Genomic DNA, 10271 nt, shown 5'->3' on the forward strand with positions numbered 1-10271 from the left:
GATGACTGCTATAACCACAGTGACTGCTATAACCACGATGACTGCTATAACCACGATGACTGCTATAACCACGATGACTGCTATAACCACGATGACTGCTATAACCACGATGACTGCTATAACCACAATGACTGCTATGACCACAATGACTGCTATAACCACAATGACTGCTATAACCACAATGACTGCTATGACCACAATGACCGCAATGAGCGTTGACACAATACTAAAGGAGAAGTACAGGAGGTGTCTGGTCTCTGTTAAAACGTTACTGTACATGCAATATCAAGCCATGTGTATGTGTGTAAAATAGTTCCTTCTGAAATTGTATTATAATGTTCTCATGGAGTTGCTATATCATAATGAGTATGTAATTATGTATTGGCACCTATGCTTGTTGGTTGGGTGGTTGTTGTTGGTTGGGTGGGTGGTGGTTGTTGTTGTTGGTTGGGTGGTTGTTGTTGGATGGGTGGTTGTTGTTGGATGGGTGGGTGGTGGTTGTTGTTGGTTGGGTGGTTGTTGTTGGTTGGGTGGTTGGTGGTTGTTGTTGGTTGGGTAGTGGTTGTTGTTGGTTGGTTAGTGGTTGTTGTTGGTTGGGTGGTTGTTGTTGGTTGGGTGGTTGGTTGGTGGTTGTTGTTGGTTGGGTAGTGGTTGTTGTTGGTTGGTTAGTGGTTGTTGTTGGTTGGGTGGTTGTTGTTGGTTGGTTGGGTGGTTGTTGTTGGTTGGGTGGTTGGTTGGGTAGTGGTTGTTGGTTGGGTGGTGATTGTTGGTTGGGTAGTGGTTGTTGTTGGTTGGTTAGTGGTTGTTGTTGGTTGGGTGTTGGTTAATATGGTGGTTGTTGGTTGGGTAGTGGTTGTTTTTGGTTGGGTAGTGGTTGTTTTTGGTTGGGTAGTGGTTGTTGTTGGTTGGGTAGTGGTTGTTGGTTGGGTGGTTGTTGTTGGTTGGGTGGTTGTTGTTGTTTAGGTGGTTGTTGTTGGTTGGGTGGTTGGTTGGTTGGTTGGGTGGTTGTTACTGGTTGGTTGTTGTTGGTTGGGTAGTGGTTGTTGTTGGTTGGGTAGTGGTTGTTGGTTGGGTAGTGGTTGTTGTTGGTTGGGTGTTGTTAGATATGGTGGTTTGGTGGTTGTTGGTTGGGTAGTGGTTGTTGTTGGTTGGGTAGTGGTTGTTGGTTGGTTGGGTGTTGGTTGATATGGTGGTTGTTGGTTGGGTAGTGGTTGCTGTTGGTTTGGTAGTGGTTATTGTTGGTTGGGTAGTGGTTGGGTGGTTTTTGTTGATTAGGCGGTTGTTGTTGGTTGGGTGGTTGTTGTTGGGTGGTTGTTGTTGTTGGTTGGGTGTTGTTAGATATGGTGGTTTGGTGGTTGTTGTTGGTTGGGTAGTGGTTGTTGGTTGGGTGGTGATTGTTGGTTGGGTAGTGGTTGTTGTTGGTTGGTTAGTGGTTGTTGTTGGTTGGGTGTTGGTTGATATGGTGGTTGTTGGTTGGGTAGTGGTTGTTTTTGGTTGGGTAGTGGTTGTTGTTGGTTGGGTAGTGGTTGTTGTTGGTTGGGTAGTGGTTGTTGGTTGGTTGGGTGTTGGTTGATATGGTGGTTGTTGGTTGGGTAGTGGTTGTTGTTGGTTGGGTAGTGGTTGTTGTTGGTTGGGTAGTGGTTGTTGGTTGGTTGGGTGTTGGTTGATATGGTGGTTGTTGGTTGGGTAGTGGTTGCTGTTGGTTTGGTAGTGGTTATTGTTGGTTGGGTAGTGGTTGGGTGGTTTTTGTTGATTAGGCGGTTGTTGTTGGTTGGGTGGTTGTTGTTGGGTGGTTGTTGTTGGTTAAGTGGTTGTTATTGGTTAGGTGGATATTGTTGGTTGGGTGGTTGTTGTTGGTTGTGTTGGTTGTTGTTGTTGGTTGCGTGTGTGGTGATTGTTGTTGGTTGGGTAGAGGTTGTTGTTGGTTGGGTAGTGGTTGTTATTGGTTGGGTGGTTTTTGGTTGGGTAGTGGTTGTTTTTGGTTGGGTGTTGTTAGATATGGTGGTTTGGTGGTTGTTGTTGGTTGGGTAGTGGTTGTTGGTTGGGTGGTGATTGTTGGTTGGGTAGTGGTTGTTGTTGGTTGGTTAGTGGTTGTTGTTGGTTGGGTGTTGGTTGATATGGTGGTTGTTGGTTGGGTAGTGGTTGTTTTTGGTTGGGTAGTGGTTGTTGTTGGTTGGGTAGTGGTTGTTGTTGGTTGGGTAGTGGTTGTTGGTTGGGTGGTTGTTGTTGGTTGGGTGGTTGTTGTTGTTTAGGTGGTTGTTGTTGGTTGGGTGGTTGGTTGGTTGGTTGGTTGGTTGGTTGGTTGGTTGGTTGGTTGGGTGGTTGTTACTGGTTGGTTGTTGTTGGTTGGGTAGTGGTTGTTGTTGGTTGAGTAGTGATTGATGGTTCGGTGGTGATTGATGTTGGTTGGGTAGTGGTTGTTGTTGGTTGGGTGGTTTTTGTTGATTAGGCAGTTGTTGTTGGTTGGGTGGTTGTTGTTGGGTGGTTATTGTTGTTGGCTGGGCGGTTGTTGTTGGTTCAGTAGTTGTTGTTGGTTGGGGGGTGGTTGTTGGTTGGGTGGTTGTTGTTGGTGTTGGTTGTTGTTGGTTAGGTGGTTGTTGTTGGTTGGGTGGTTGTTGTTGGTGTTGGTTGTTGTTGGTTAGGTGGTTGTTGTTGGTTGGGTGGTTGTTGTTGATGTTGGTTGTTGTTGTTGGTTAGGTGGTTGTTGTTGGTTTGGTGGTTGTTGTTGGTTGGGTGGTGGTTGTTGGTTAGGTGGTTGTTGGTTGGGTGGGTGGTGTTTGTTGTTGGTTGGGTAGTGGTTGTTGTTGGTTGGGTAGTGGTTGTTGTTGGTTGGGTGTTGGTTGATATGGTGGTTGTTGGTTGGGTAGTGGTTGCTGTTGGTTTGGTAGTGGTTGTTGTTGGTTGGTTAGTGGTTGTTGTTGGTTGGGTGGTTGGTTGGTGGTTGTTGTTGGTTGGGTAGTGGTTGTTGTTGGTTGGTTAGTGGTTGTTGTTGGTTGGTTAGTGGTTGTTGTTGGTTGGGTGGTTGTTGTTGGTTGGGTGGTTGTTGGTTGGTGGTTGTTGTTGGTTGGGTAGTGGTTGTTGTTGGTTGGTTAGTGGTTGCTGTTGGTCGGGTGTTGGTTGATATGGTGGTTGTTGGTTGGGTAGTGGTTGTTTTTGGTTGGGTAGTGGTTGTTGTTGGTTGGGTAGTGGTTGTTGTTGGTTGGGTAGTGGTTGTTGGTTGGGTGGTTGTTGTTGGTTGGGTAGTGGTTGTTGGTTGGGTGGTTGTTGTTGGTTGGGTGGTTGTTGTTGTTTAGGTGGTGGTTGTTGTTGGTTGGGTGGTTGGTTGGTTGGTTGGTTGGGTGGTTGGGTGGTTGTTACTGGTTGGTTGTTGTTGGTTGGGTAGTGGTTGTTGTTGGTTGAGTAGTGATTGATGGTTCGGTGGTGATTGATGTTGGTTGGGTAGTGGTTGTGGTTGGTTGGGTGGTTGGTTTTTGTTGATTAGGCAGTTGTTGTTGGTTGGGTGGTTGTCGTTGGGTGGTTATTGTTGTTGGCTGGGCGGTTGTTGTTGGTTCAGTAGTTGTTGTTGGTTGGGTGGTTGTTGTTGGTTGGGTGGTTGTTGTTGGTGTTGGTTGTTGTTGGTTAGGTGGTTGTTGTTGGTTGGGTGGTTGTTGTTGCTGTTGGTTGTTGTTGTTGGTTAGGTGGTTGTTGTTGGTTGGGTGGTTGTTGTTGGTTGGGTGGTGGTTGTTGGTTAGGTGGTTGTTGGTTGGGTGGGTGGTGTTTGTTGTTGGTTGGGTAGTGGTTGTTGTTGGTTGGGTAGTGGTTGTTGTTGGTTGGGTGTTGGTTGATATGGTGGTTGTTGGTTGGGTAGTGGTTGCTGTTGGTTTGGTAGTGGTTGTTGTTGGTTGGGTAGTGGTTGAGTGGTTTTTGTTGATTAGGCAGTTGTTGTTGGTTGGGTGGTTGTTGTTGGGTGGTTGTTGTTGGTTGGGCAGTTCTTGTTGGTTGGGTAGTGGTTGGGTGGTTTTTGTTGATTAGGCGGTTGTTGTTGGTTGGGTGGTTGTTGTTGGGTGGTTGTTGTTGGTTGGGCAGTTGTTGTTGGTTGGGCAGTTGTTGTTGGTTGGGTGATGGTTGTTGGTTGGGTGGCTGTTGTTGGTTAAGTGGTTGTTATTGGTTAGGTGGTTATTGTTGGTTGGGTGGTTGTTGTTGGTTATGTTGGTTGTTGTTGTTGGTTGCGTGTGTGGTGATTGTTGTTGGTTGGGTAGAGGTTGTTGTTGGTTGGGTAGTGGTTGTTATTGGTTGGGTGGTTTTTGGTTGGGTAGTGGTTGTTGTTGGTTGGGTGTTGTTAGATATGGTGGTTTGGTGGTTGTTGGTTGGGTAGTGGTTGTTGGTTGGGTGGTGATTGTTGTTGGTTGGGAAGCGGTTGTTGGTTAGGTAGTGGTTGTTGTTGATTGGGTAGTGGTTGTTGTTGGTTGGGTGGGTGGTGACTGTTGTTGGTTGGGTAGAGGTTGTTGTTGGTTGGGTAGTGGTTGTAATTGGTTGGGTGGTTTTTGGTTGGGTAGTGGTTGTTGTTGGTTGGGTGTTGTTAGATATGGTGGTTTGGTGGTTGTTGGTTGGGTAGTGGTTGTTGGTTGGGTGGTGATTGTTGTTGGTTGGGAAGCGGTTGTTGGTTAGGTAGTGGTTGTTGTTGATTGGGTAGTGGTTGTTGTTGGTTGGGTGGGTGGTGACTGTTGTTGGTTGGGTGTTGATTGTTGTTGGTTAGGTAGTGGTTGTTGGTTAGGTAGTGGTTGTTGTTGATTGGGTAGTGGTTGTTGTTGGTTGGGTAGTGGTTGTTGTTGGTTAGGTAGTGGTTGTTGTTGATTGGGTAGTGGTTGTTGTTGGTTGGGTGGTGACTGTTGTTGGTTGGGTGGTGATTGTTGTTGGTTAGGTAGTGGTTGTTGGTTGGGTAGTGGTTGTTGTTGGTTAGGTAGTGGTTGTTGTTGGTTGGGTAGTGGTTGTTGTTGGTTGGGTAGTGGTTGTTGTTGGTTGGGTGGTGATTGTTGTTGGTTGGGTAGTGGTTGTTATTGGTTGGGTGTTGGTAGATATGGTGGTTGTATGGGTTGGTCTATAATGTGAGATGAGATGATCAATGTTTTTTTTCCACAGCAGAAGCACTTATACAGAGGCACTGTTACAACAGGTATGGCTGGCCACTTTCTAGAGGCAAGATATTTCAATGCCTTTCAAATGATAATCGTTGTCATGAATGTTTATGAAGACATTGTGTTTGGTCTAGTAGGCTACACTCTATGCTACTACCAGATCTGGGACAGATATCTATGATAATGGCTCTGGTCAGGGAGTTAGATAGAGACCCTGTATTTTAGTGACAATTGACATCCTTTGCAGAAGTGTTTCGTAATCATGATGTCTTGACTTTCTAATGGATGGTGTAAAATGGATTATTTAAAATGAAATGAAATATACATACAAATAAATGAAAAGGCTAGATCAGAATCAGGTGTCTTACCTTTAACATAAAGAGTGATGTCTCTGTATTCTCTATTTAAGCAATTAGGCCGGAGGGGGTGTGGTATATGTCCAATATACCACGGCTAAGGGCAGTTCTTAAGCACGACGCAACGCGGAGTGCCTGGTCCCAGCCCTTAGCTGTGGTATATTGGCCATATACCACAAACCCCCGAGGTGCCTTATTGCTATTATAAACTGTTTACCAATGGAATTAGAGCAGTAAAAAAGATGTGTTTTTTCAAACCCGTGGTATATCGTCTGATGTACCACGGCTGTCAGCCAATCAGCATTCAGGGCTCAAACCACCCAGTTTATAATATTGATTATACACCTGTAATCTCCCTGATCCTTCTCAGTGAGCTCTGAGAGGAGGACAGAGGTTTCCATGAGAGTTCTCAGTATCAAACATCTCCACTCCGTCTCTGTAGAGATCATTCTGGGTTAATGAAATCTCAGGTCTCTTTCCATCCTAGAGTTTAGTCCATGTGATGCTGTCAGGTTTAGTCTGAGGGTCAGTACAGGAGCAGGGCATGAGAACAGACTGGCCTGGTGATCTAACTACTGTATATCCAGCTGGGTTTCAGCTTTAAATCAGCTTCTGGTTCTCACAGGCAGCTCGTTTGAGTTTCAGCCACAAGTCACAAGATCAAGAAGTGGACAGATAATGTTAATACTGTACACAGGCATATTTTGAAATCAAATGTATTACACGTATAAGATCTTATTCTGTTTTTCCTTCTGATGAAGAAAGAGGTTTTCTTCAAGTCATCATCCTATACGTTTAGATGAAGTGTTACCTCATCAGTAACATGTTGGAAATGTCTGAATGTCAATGAACACAGTTCCTGTCTAATTTGCTTTATTTGGCTTTTAGTATGGACAAAGTAAAGCTCTTGATACATACATTAAGCTAGATCCATTGAGCAAGATAACTACATTCATTCACAAAGCAGAATGACCGAAAGGAGTCTGTTTTATTAACCACATCAACATTTATTGTAATTGCCAGGCTTTGAATGGTTGAGGTGTTGGTCTGTAGTCGTCTTCTTCAGTAGCACCACTGTAACCACAGAGTTGAACATGATTGTAGAAACCACAGCAAAGGGGAAGTTGTAACGCCCTGGCCATAGAGAGGGGTTTTTTGTTCTTTATTTTGGTTAGGCCAGGGTGTTACATTGGGTGGGCGCTCTATGCTCTTTTTCTATGTTGGTTTGTTTTGTTGATTTTGGCCGTGTGGCTTCCAATCAGGCACAGCTGTAGAGTGTTGTTGCTGATTGGGAGTCACACATAAGTGCCTGTTTTTCCGTTGGGGTTTTGTGGGTAATTGTTTCTGTTTCTGTTAGTGTTTTGCACCTGACAGGACTGATTGGCTGTCAGTTTTCTTGTTTTGTTTCGTACAGTGTTCTTTCTGTTATTAAATTCAATGATGAACACTAACTCCGCTGCGCCTTGGTCTACTCTCTCTCCCGACAGCCGTTACAGAATTACCCACCACAAGAAGACCAAGCAGCGGAGTAAGGAGCAGAGCAAGGTTAAGAACCAGGAGAAGAGTTATCTGGAGTCGTGGACTTGGGAGGAAATCCTGGATGGGAAAGGACCATGGGCTCAAGCGGGGGATTATCGCCGCCCGCAATGGGAAATAGAAGAGTCGAGAGCTGAGAGGCGCTGGTACGAAGAGAGGGAGCGCAACGGACACGGGAGGCAGCCCCCAAATTTTTTTGGGGGGGGGGCACACGGGGAGTGTGGCGGAACCAGGAAGGAATTCTGGGCCAACTCCTCGTGCTTACTGGAAGCAGCGTGGTACTGGTCAGGCACCGTGTTATGCGTTGAAGCGCACGGTGTCCCCAGTACGCGTTCAAAGCCCGGTGCGCTACATACCAGCCCCCCGCAAGTGCCATGCGAGGGCAGGCATCGAGCCAGGACGGGTTGTGCCAGCTCAGCGCGTCTGGTCTCCAGTGCGCCTTTTCGGGCCAGGGTATCCTGCACCGGCTCTGCGCACTGTGTATCCAGGGCGCTGGGAGGGTCCAGTTCGCCCAATGCCTGCTCTCCGCCCGTGCCGGGCCAAAGTGGGCATTCAGCCTGGAGTATGGGTAAAAAGCGTAAACTCTAGAACTCCAGTGCTCCCCCACAGCCCGGTTTATCCTGTGCCTCCTCCTCGGACCAGGCCTCCAGTGGATCTCTCCAGCCTGGTCCGTCCTGTGCCACTTCCCAGGACTAGGCCTCCAGTGGGTCTCCCCATCCTGGTTAAGCCTGTGCCTCCTCCTCGGACCAGGCCTCCAGTGGATCTCTCCAGCCTGGTCCGTCCTGTGCCACCTCCCAGGACTAGGCCTCCAGTGGGTCTCCCCATCCTGGTTAGGCCTGTGCCTCCTCCTCGGACCAGGCCTCCAGTGGATCTCTCCAGCCTGGTCCGTCCTGTGCCACTTCCCAGGACTAGGCCTCCAGTGGGTCTCCCCATCCTGGTTAAGCCTGTGCCTCCTCCTCGGACCAGGCCTCCAGTGGATCTCTCCAGCCTGGTCTGTCCTGTGCCACCTCCCAGGACTAGGCCTCCAGTGGGTCTCCCCATCCTGGTTAAGCCTGTGCCTCCTCCTCGGACCAGGCCTCCAGTGGATCTCTCCAGCCTGGTCCGTCCTGTGCCGCCTCCTAGGACTAGGCCTCCAGTGGGTCTCGCCAGTCCAGAGCCGCCAGAGCTGCCCGCCAGTCCGGAGCCGCCAGAGCTGCCCGCCAGTCCAGAGCCGCCAGAGCCGCCCGCCAGTCCGGAGCCGCCAGAGCTGCCCGCCAGTCCGGAGCCGTCAGAGCCGCCCGCCTGTCCGAAGCCGCCAGAGCCGCCCGCCTGTCCGGAACCGCCAGAGCCGCCCGCCTGTCCGGAGCTGCCAGAGCCCCCCGCCTATCCAGAGCTGTCAGAGCCGCCCGCCAGCCCAGTGAGTCCTGTGCCTGCGCCTAGGGCCAGGCCTCTTACATGTCTCCTCAGCCTGGTGAATCCTGGGTCAGTGGGTCAGCCCGCCAGCCGGGCGCAGCCAGGGACGCCCGCCAGCCGGGCGCAACCAGGGCCGCCCGCCAGCCGGGCGCAGCCATACCCGCCAGCCGGGCGCAACCAGGGTCGCCCGCCAGCCGGGCGCAACCATCACCGCCCGCCAGCCGGGCGCAGCCATCGCTGCCCGCCAGCCGGGCGCAGTCAGGGTCGCCCACCAGACCTTCGGCGCAGCCAGGTGCGCCACCTAAGAGGGCGACGCCGAGGGTAGAGCAGAGGCCACGTCCCGCACCTGAGCCGCCGCCGTAGAAGGCCCACCCAGACCCTCCCCTTCAGAGTCAGGTTTTGCGGCCGGAGTCCGCACCTTGGGGGGGGGGTATTGTAACACCCTGGCCATAGAGAGGGGTTTTTTTGTTCTTTATTTTGGTTAGGCCAGGGTGTTACATTGGGTGGGCGCTCTATGCTCTTTTTCTATGTTGGTTTGTTGATTTTGGCCGTGTGGCTTCCAATCAGGCACAGCTGTAGAGTGTTGTTGCTGATTTGGAGTCACACATAAGTGCCTGTTTTTCCGTTGGGGTTTTGTGGGTAATTGTTTCTGTTAGTGTTTTGCACCTGACAGGACTGTTTGGCTGTCGGTTTTCTTGTTTTGTTTCGTACAGTGTTCTTTCTGTTATTAAATTCAATGATGAACACTAACTCCGCTGCGCCTTGGTCTACTCTCTCTCCTGACAGCCATTACAGAAGTATTGAAGGGGTCAAGTCTCTGTCAAAATCATTCAGATCGTAAGCATGAGCTATCCATGAGCGTGTGAGCTACCGTGCATATTGGAAAAGTGCAAACGTCTCTGGATATCGGCATGCTCTAGTTTATATTGCATGCATTGACGGCATTCCCTTGCAGTACATTATAAGGAGTCGATTGTAGTGTATTTGAAATGTCTTCATTGACATCCATACTGTAGCTACCATGGAGCATGGTGCATTCTGGGTATAGGAGTGTATTGATCTTCAGGCTGTTAATTGTGTAGAATAAGATCCTATTGATGCTTATGCCACCTTCAGAAGATGACACTCCAGCCTTATAGAGGATGAGTGTTGAATGAATCTGCGATGGGAGAAAGAGCCCCCCCTCTGCCCATTCCCTCTAGCTCCTGTGTGTATCATGTACAGTCACCATGATGAAGCTCCTGTGTGTATCATGTCCAGTCACCATGATGAAGCTCCTGTGTGTATCATGTACAGTCACCATGATGAAGCTCCTGTGTGTATCATGTACAGTCACCATGATGAAGCTCCTGTGTGTATCATGTACAGTCACCATGATGAAGCTCCTGTGTGAACTGAAACAGATGAAGTTGATATGGTTGGTGTTACTGTACAGTATGCTACAACTGTGTGTGTGTGGGAAAGGGAATGGGGGATATCTAGTCAGTTGTACAACTGAATGCATTCAACTCAAATATGTCTTCCGCATTTAACCCTCTGAATCAGAGAGGTGCGGGGGGCTGCCTTAATCGACATCCACGTCTTGTGTGTTCTGTGTCTGTGTATGTGTTAGTGCTGAGCAATCAGTGCTTTTTGAGGTCAGTTTGGTTTCGGGTTCATTTATAAAAAAAGAATCACCGTTTTTCAATTTAGATTTAGATGATATTTAGGCATGAAATGCACTATGCATTAAGTGGGTTGAATGCTGTAACAACACAGAATAAAACAATCAATACAAGTACCATGATGGTAGTGACTGTCCATTACTGCTCATCACTTATTAACCATCATTTATTCACATTACTTCACTTTAATAAAACATTTCAGTTGTTAT

The 10271-nt window shown here is 48.5% G+C and overlaps 1 protein-coding gene across 2 annotated transcripts in view; it reads left to right on the top strand.

Moving 5' to 3' along the window:
- Positions 1-10271, top strand: part of LOC106583215 (FYVE, RhoGEF and PH domain-containing protein 5) — a 52529-nt gene that overhangs the window by 25064 nt on the left and 17194 nt on the right. The window lies entirely within an intron of this gene.

Source organism: Salmo salar, chromosome ssa22, assembly GCF_905237065.1.
Source record: "Salmo salar chromosome ssa22, Ssal_v3.1, whole genome shotgun sequence".
In the NCBI taxonomy this organism is placed as follows: domain Eukaryota; kingdom Metazoa; phylum Chordata; class Actinopteri; order Salmoniformes; family Salmonidae; genus Salmo; species Salmo salar.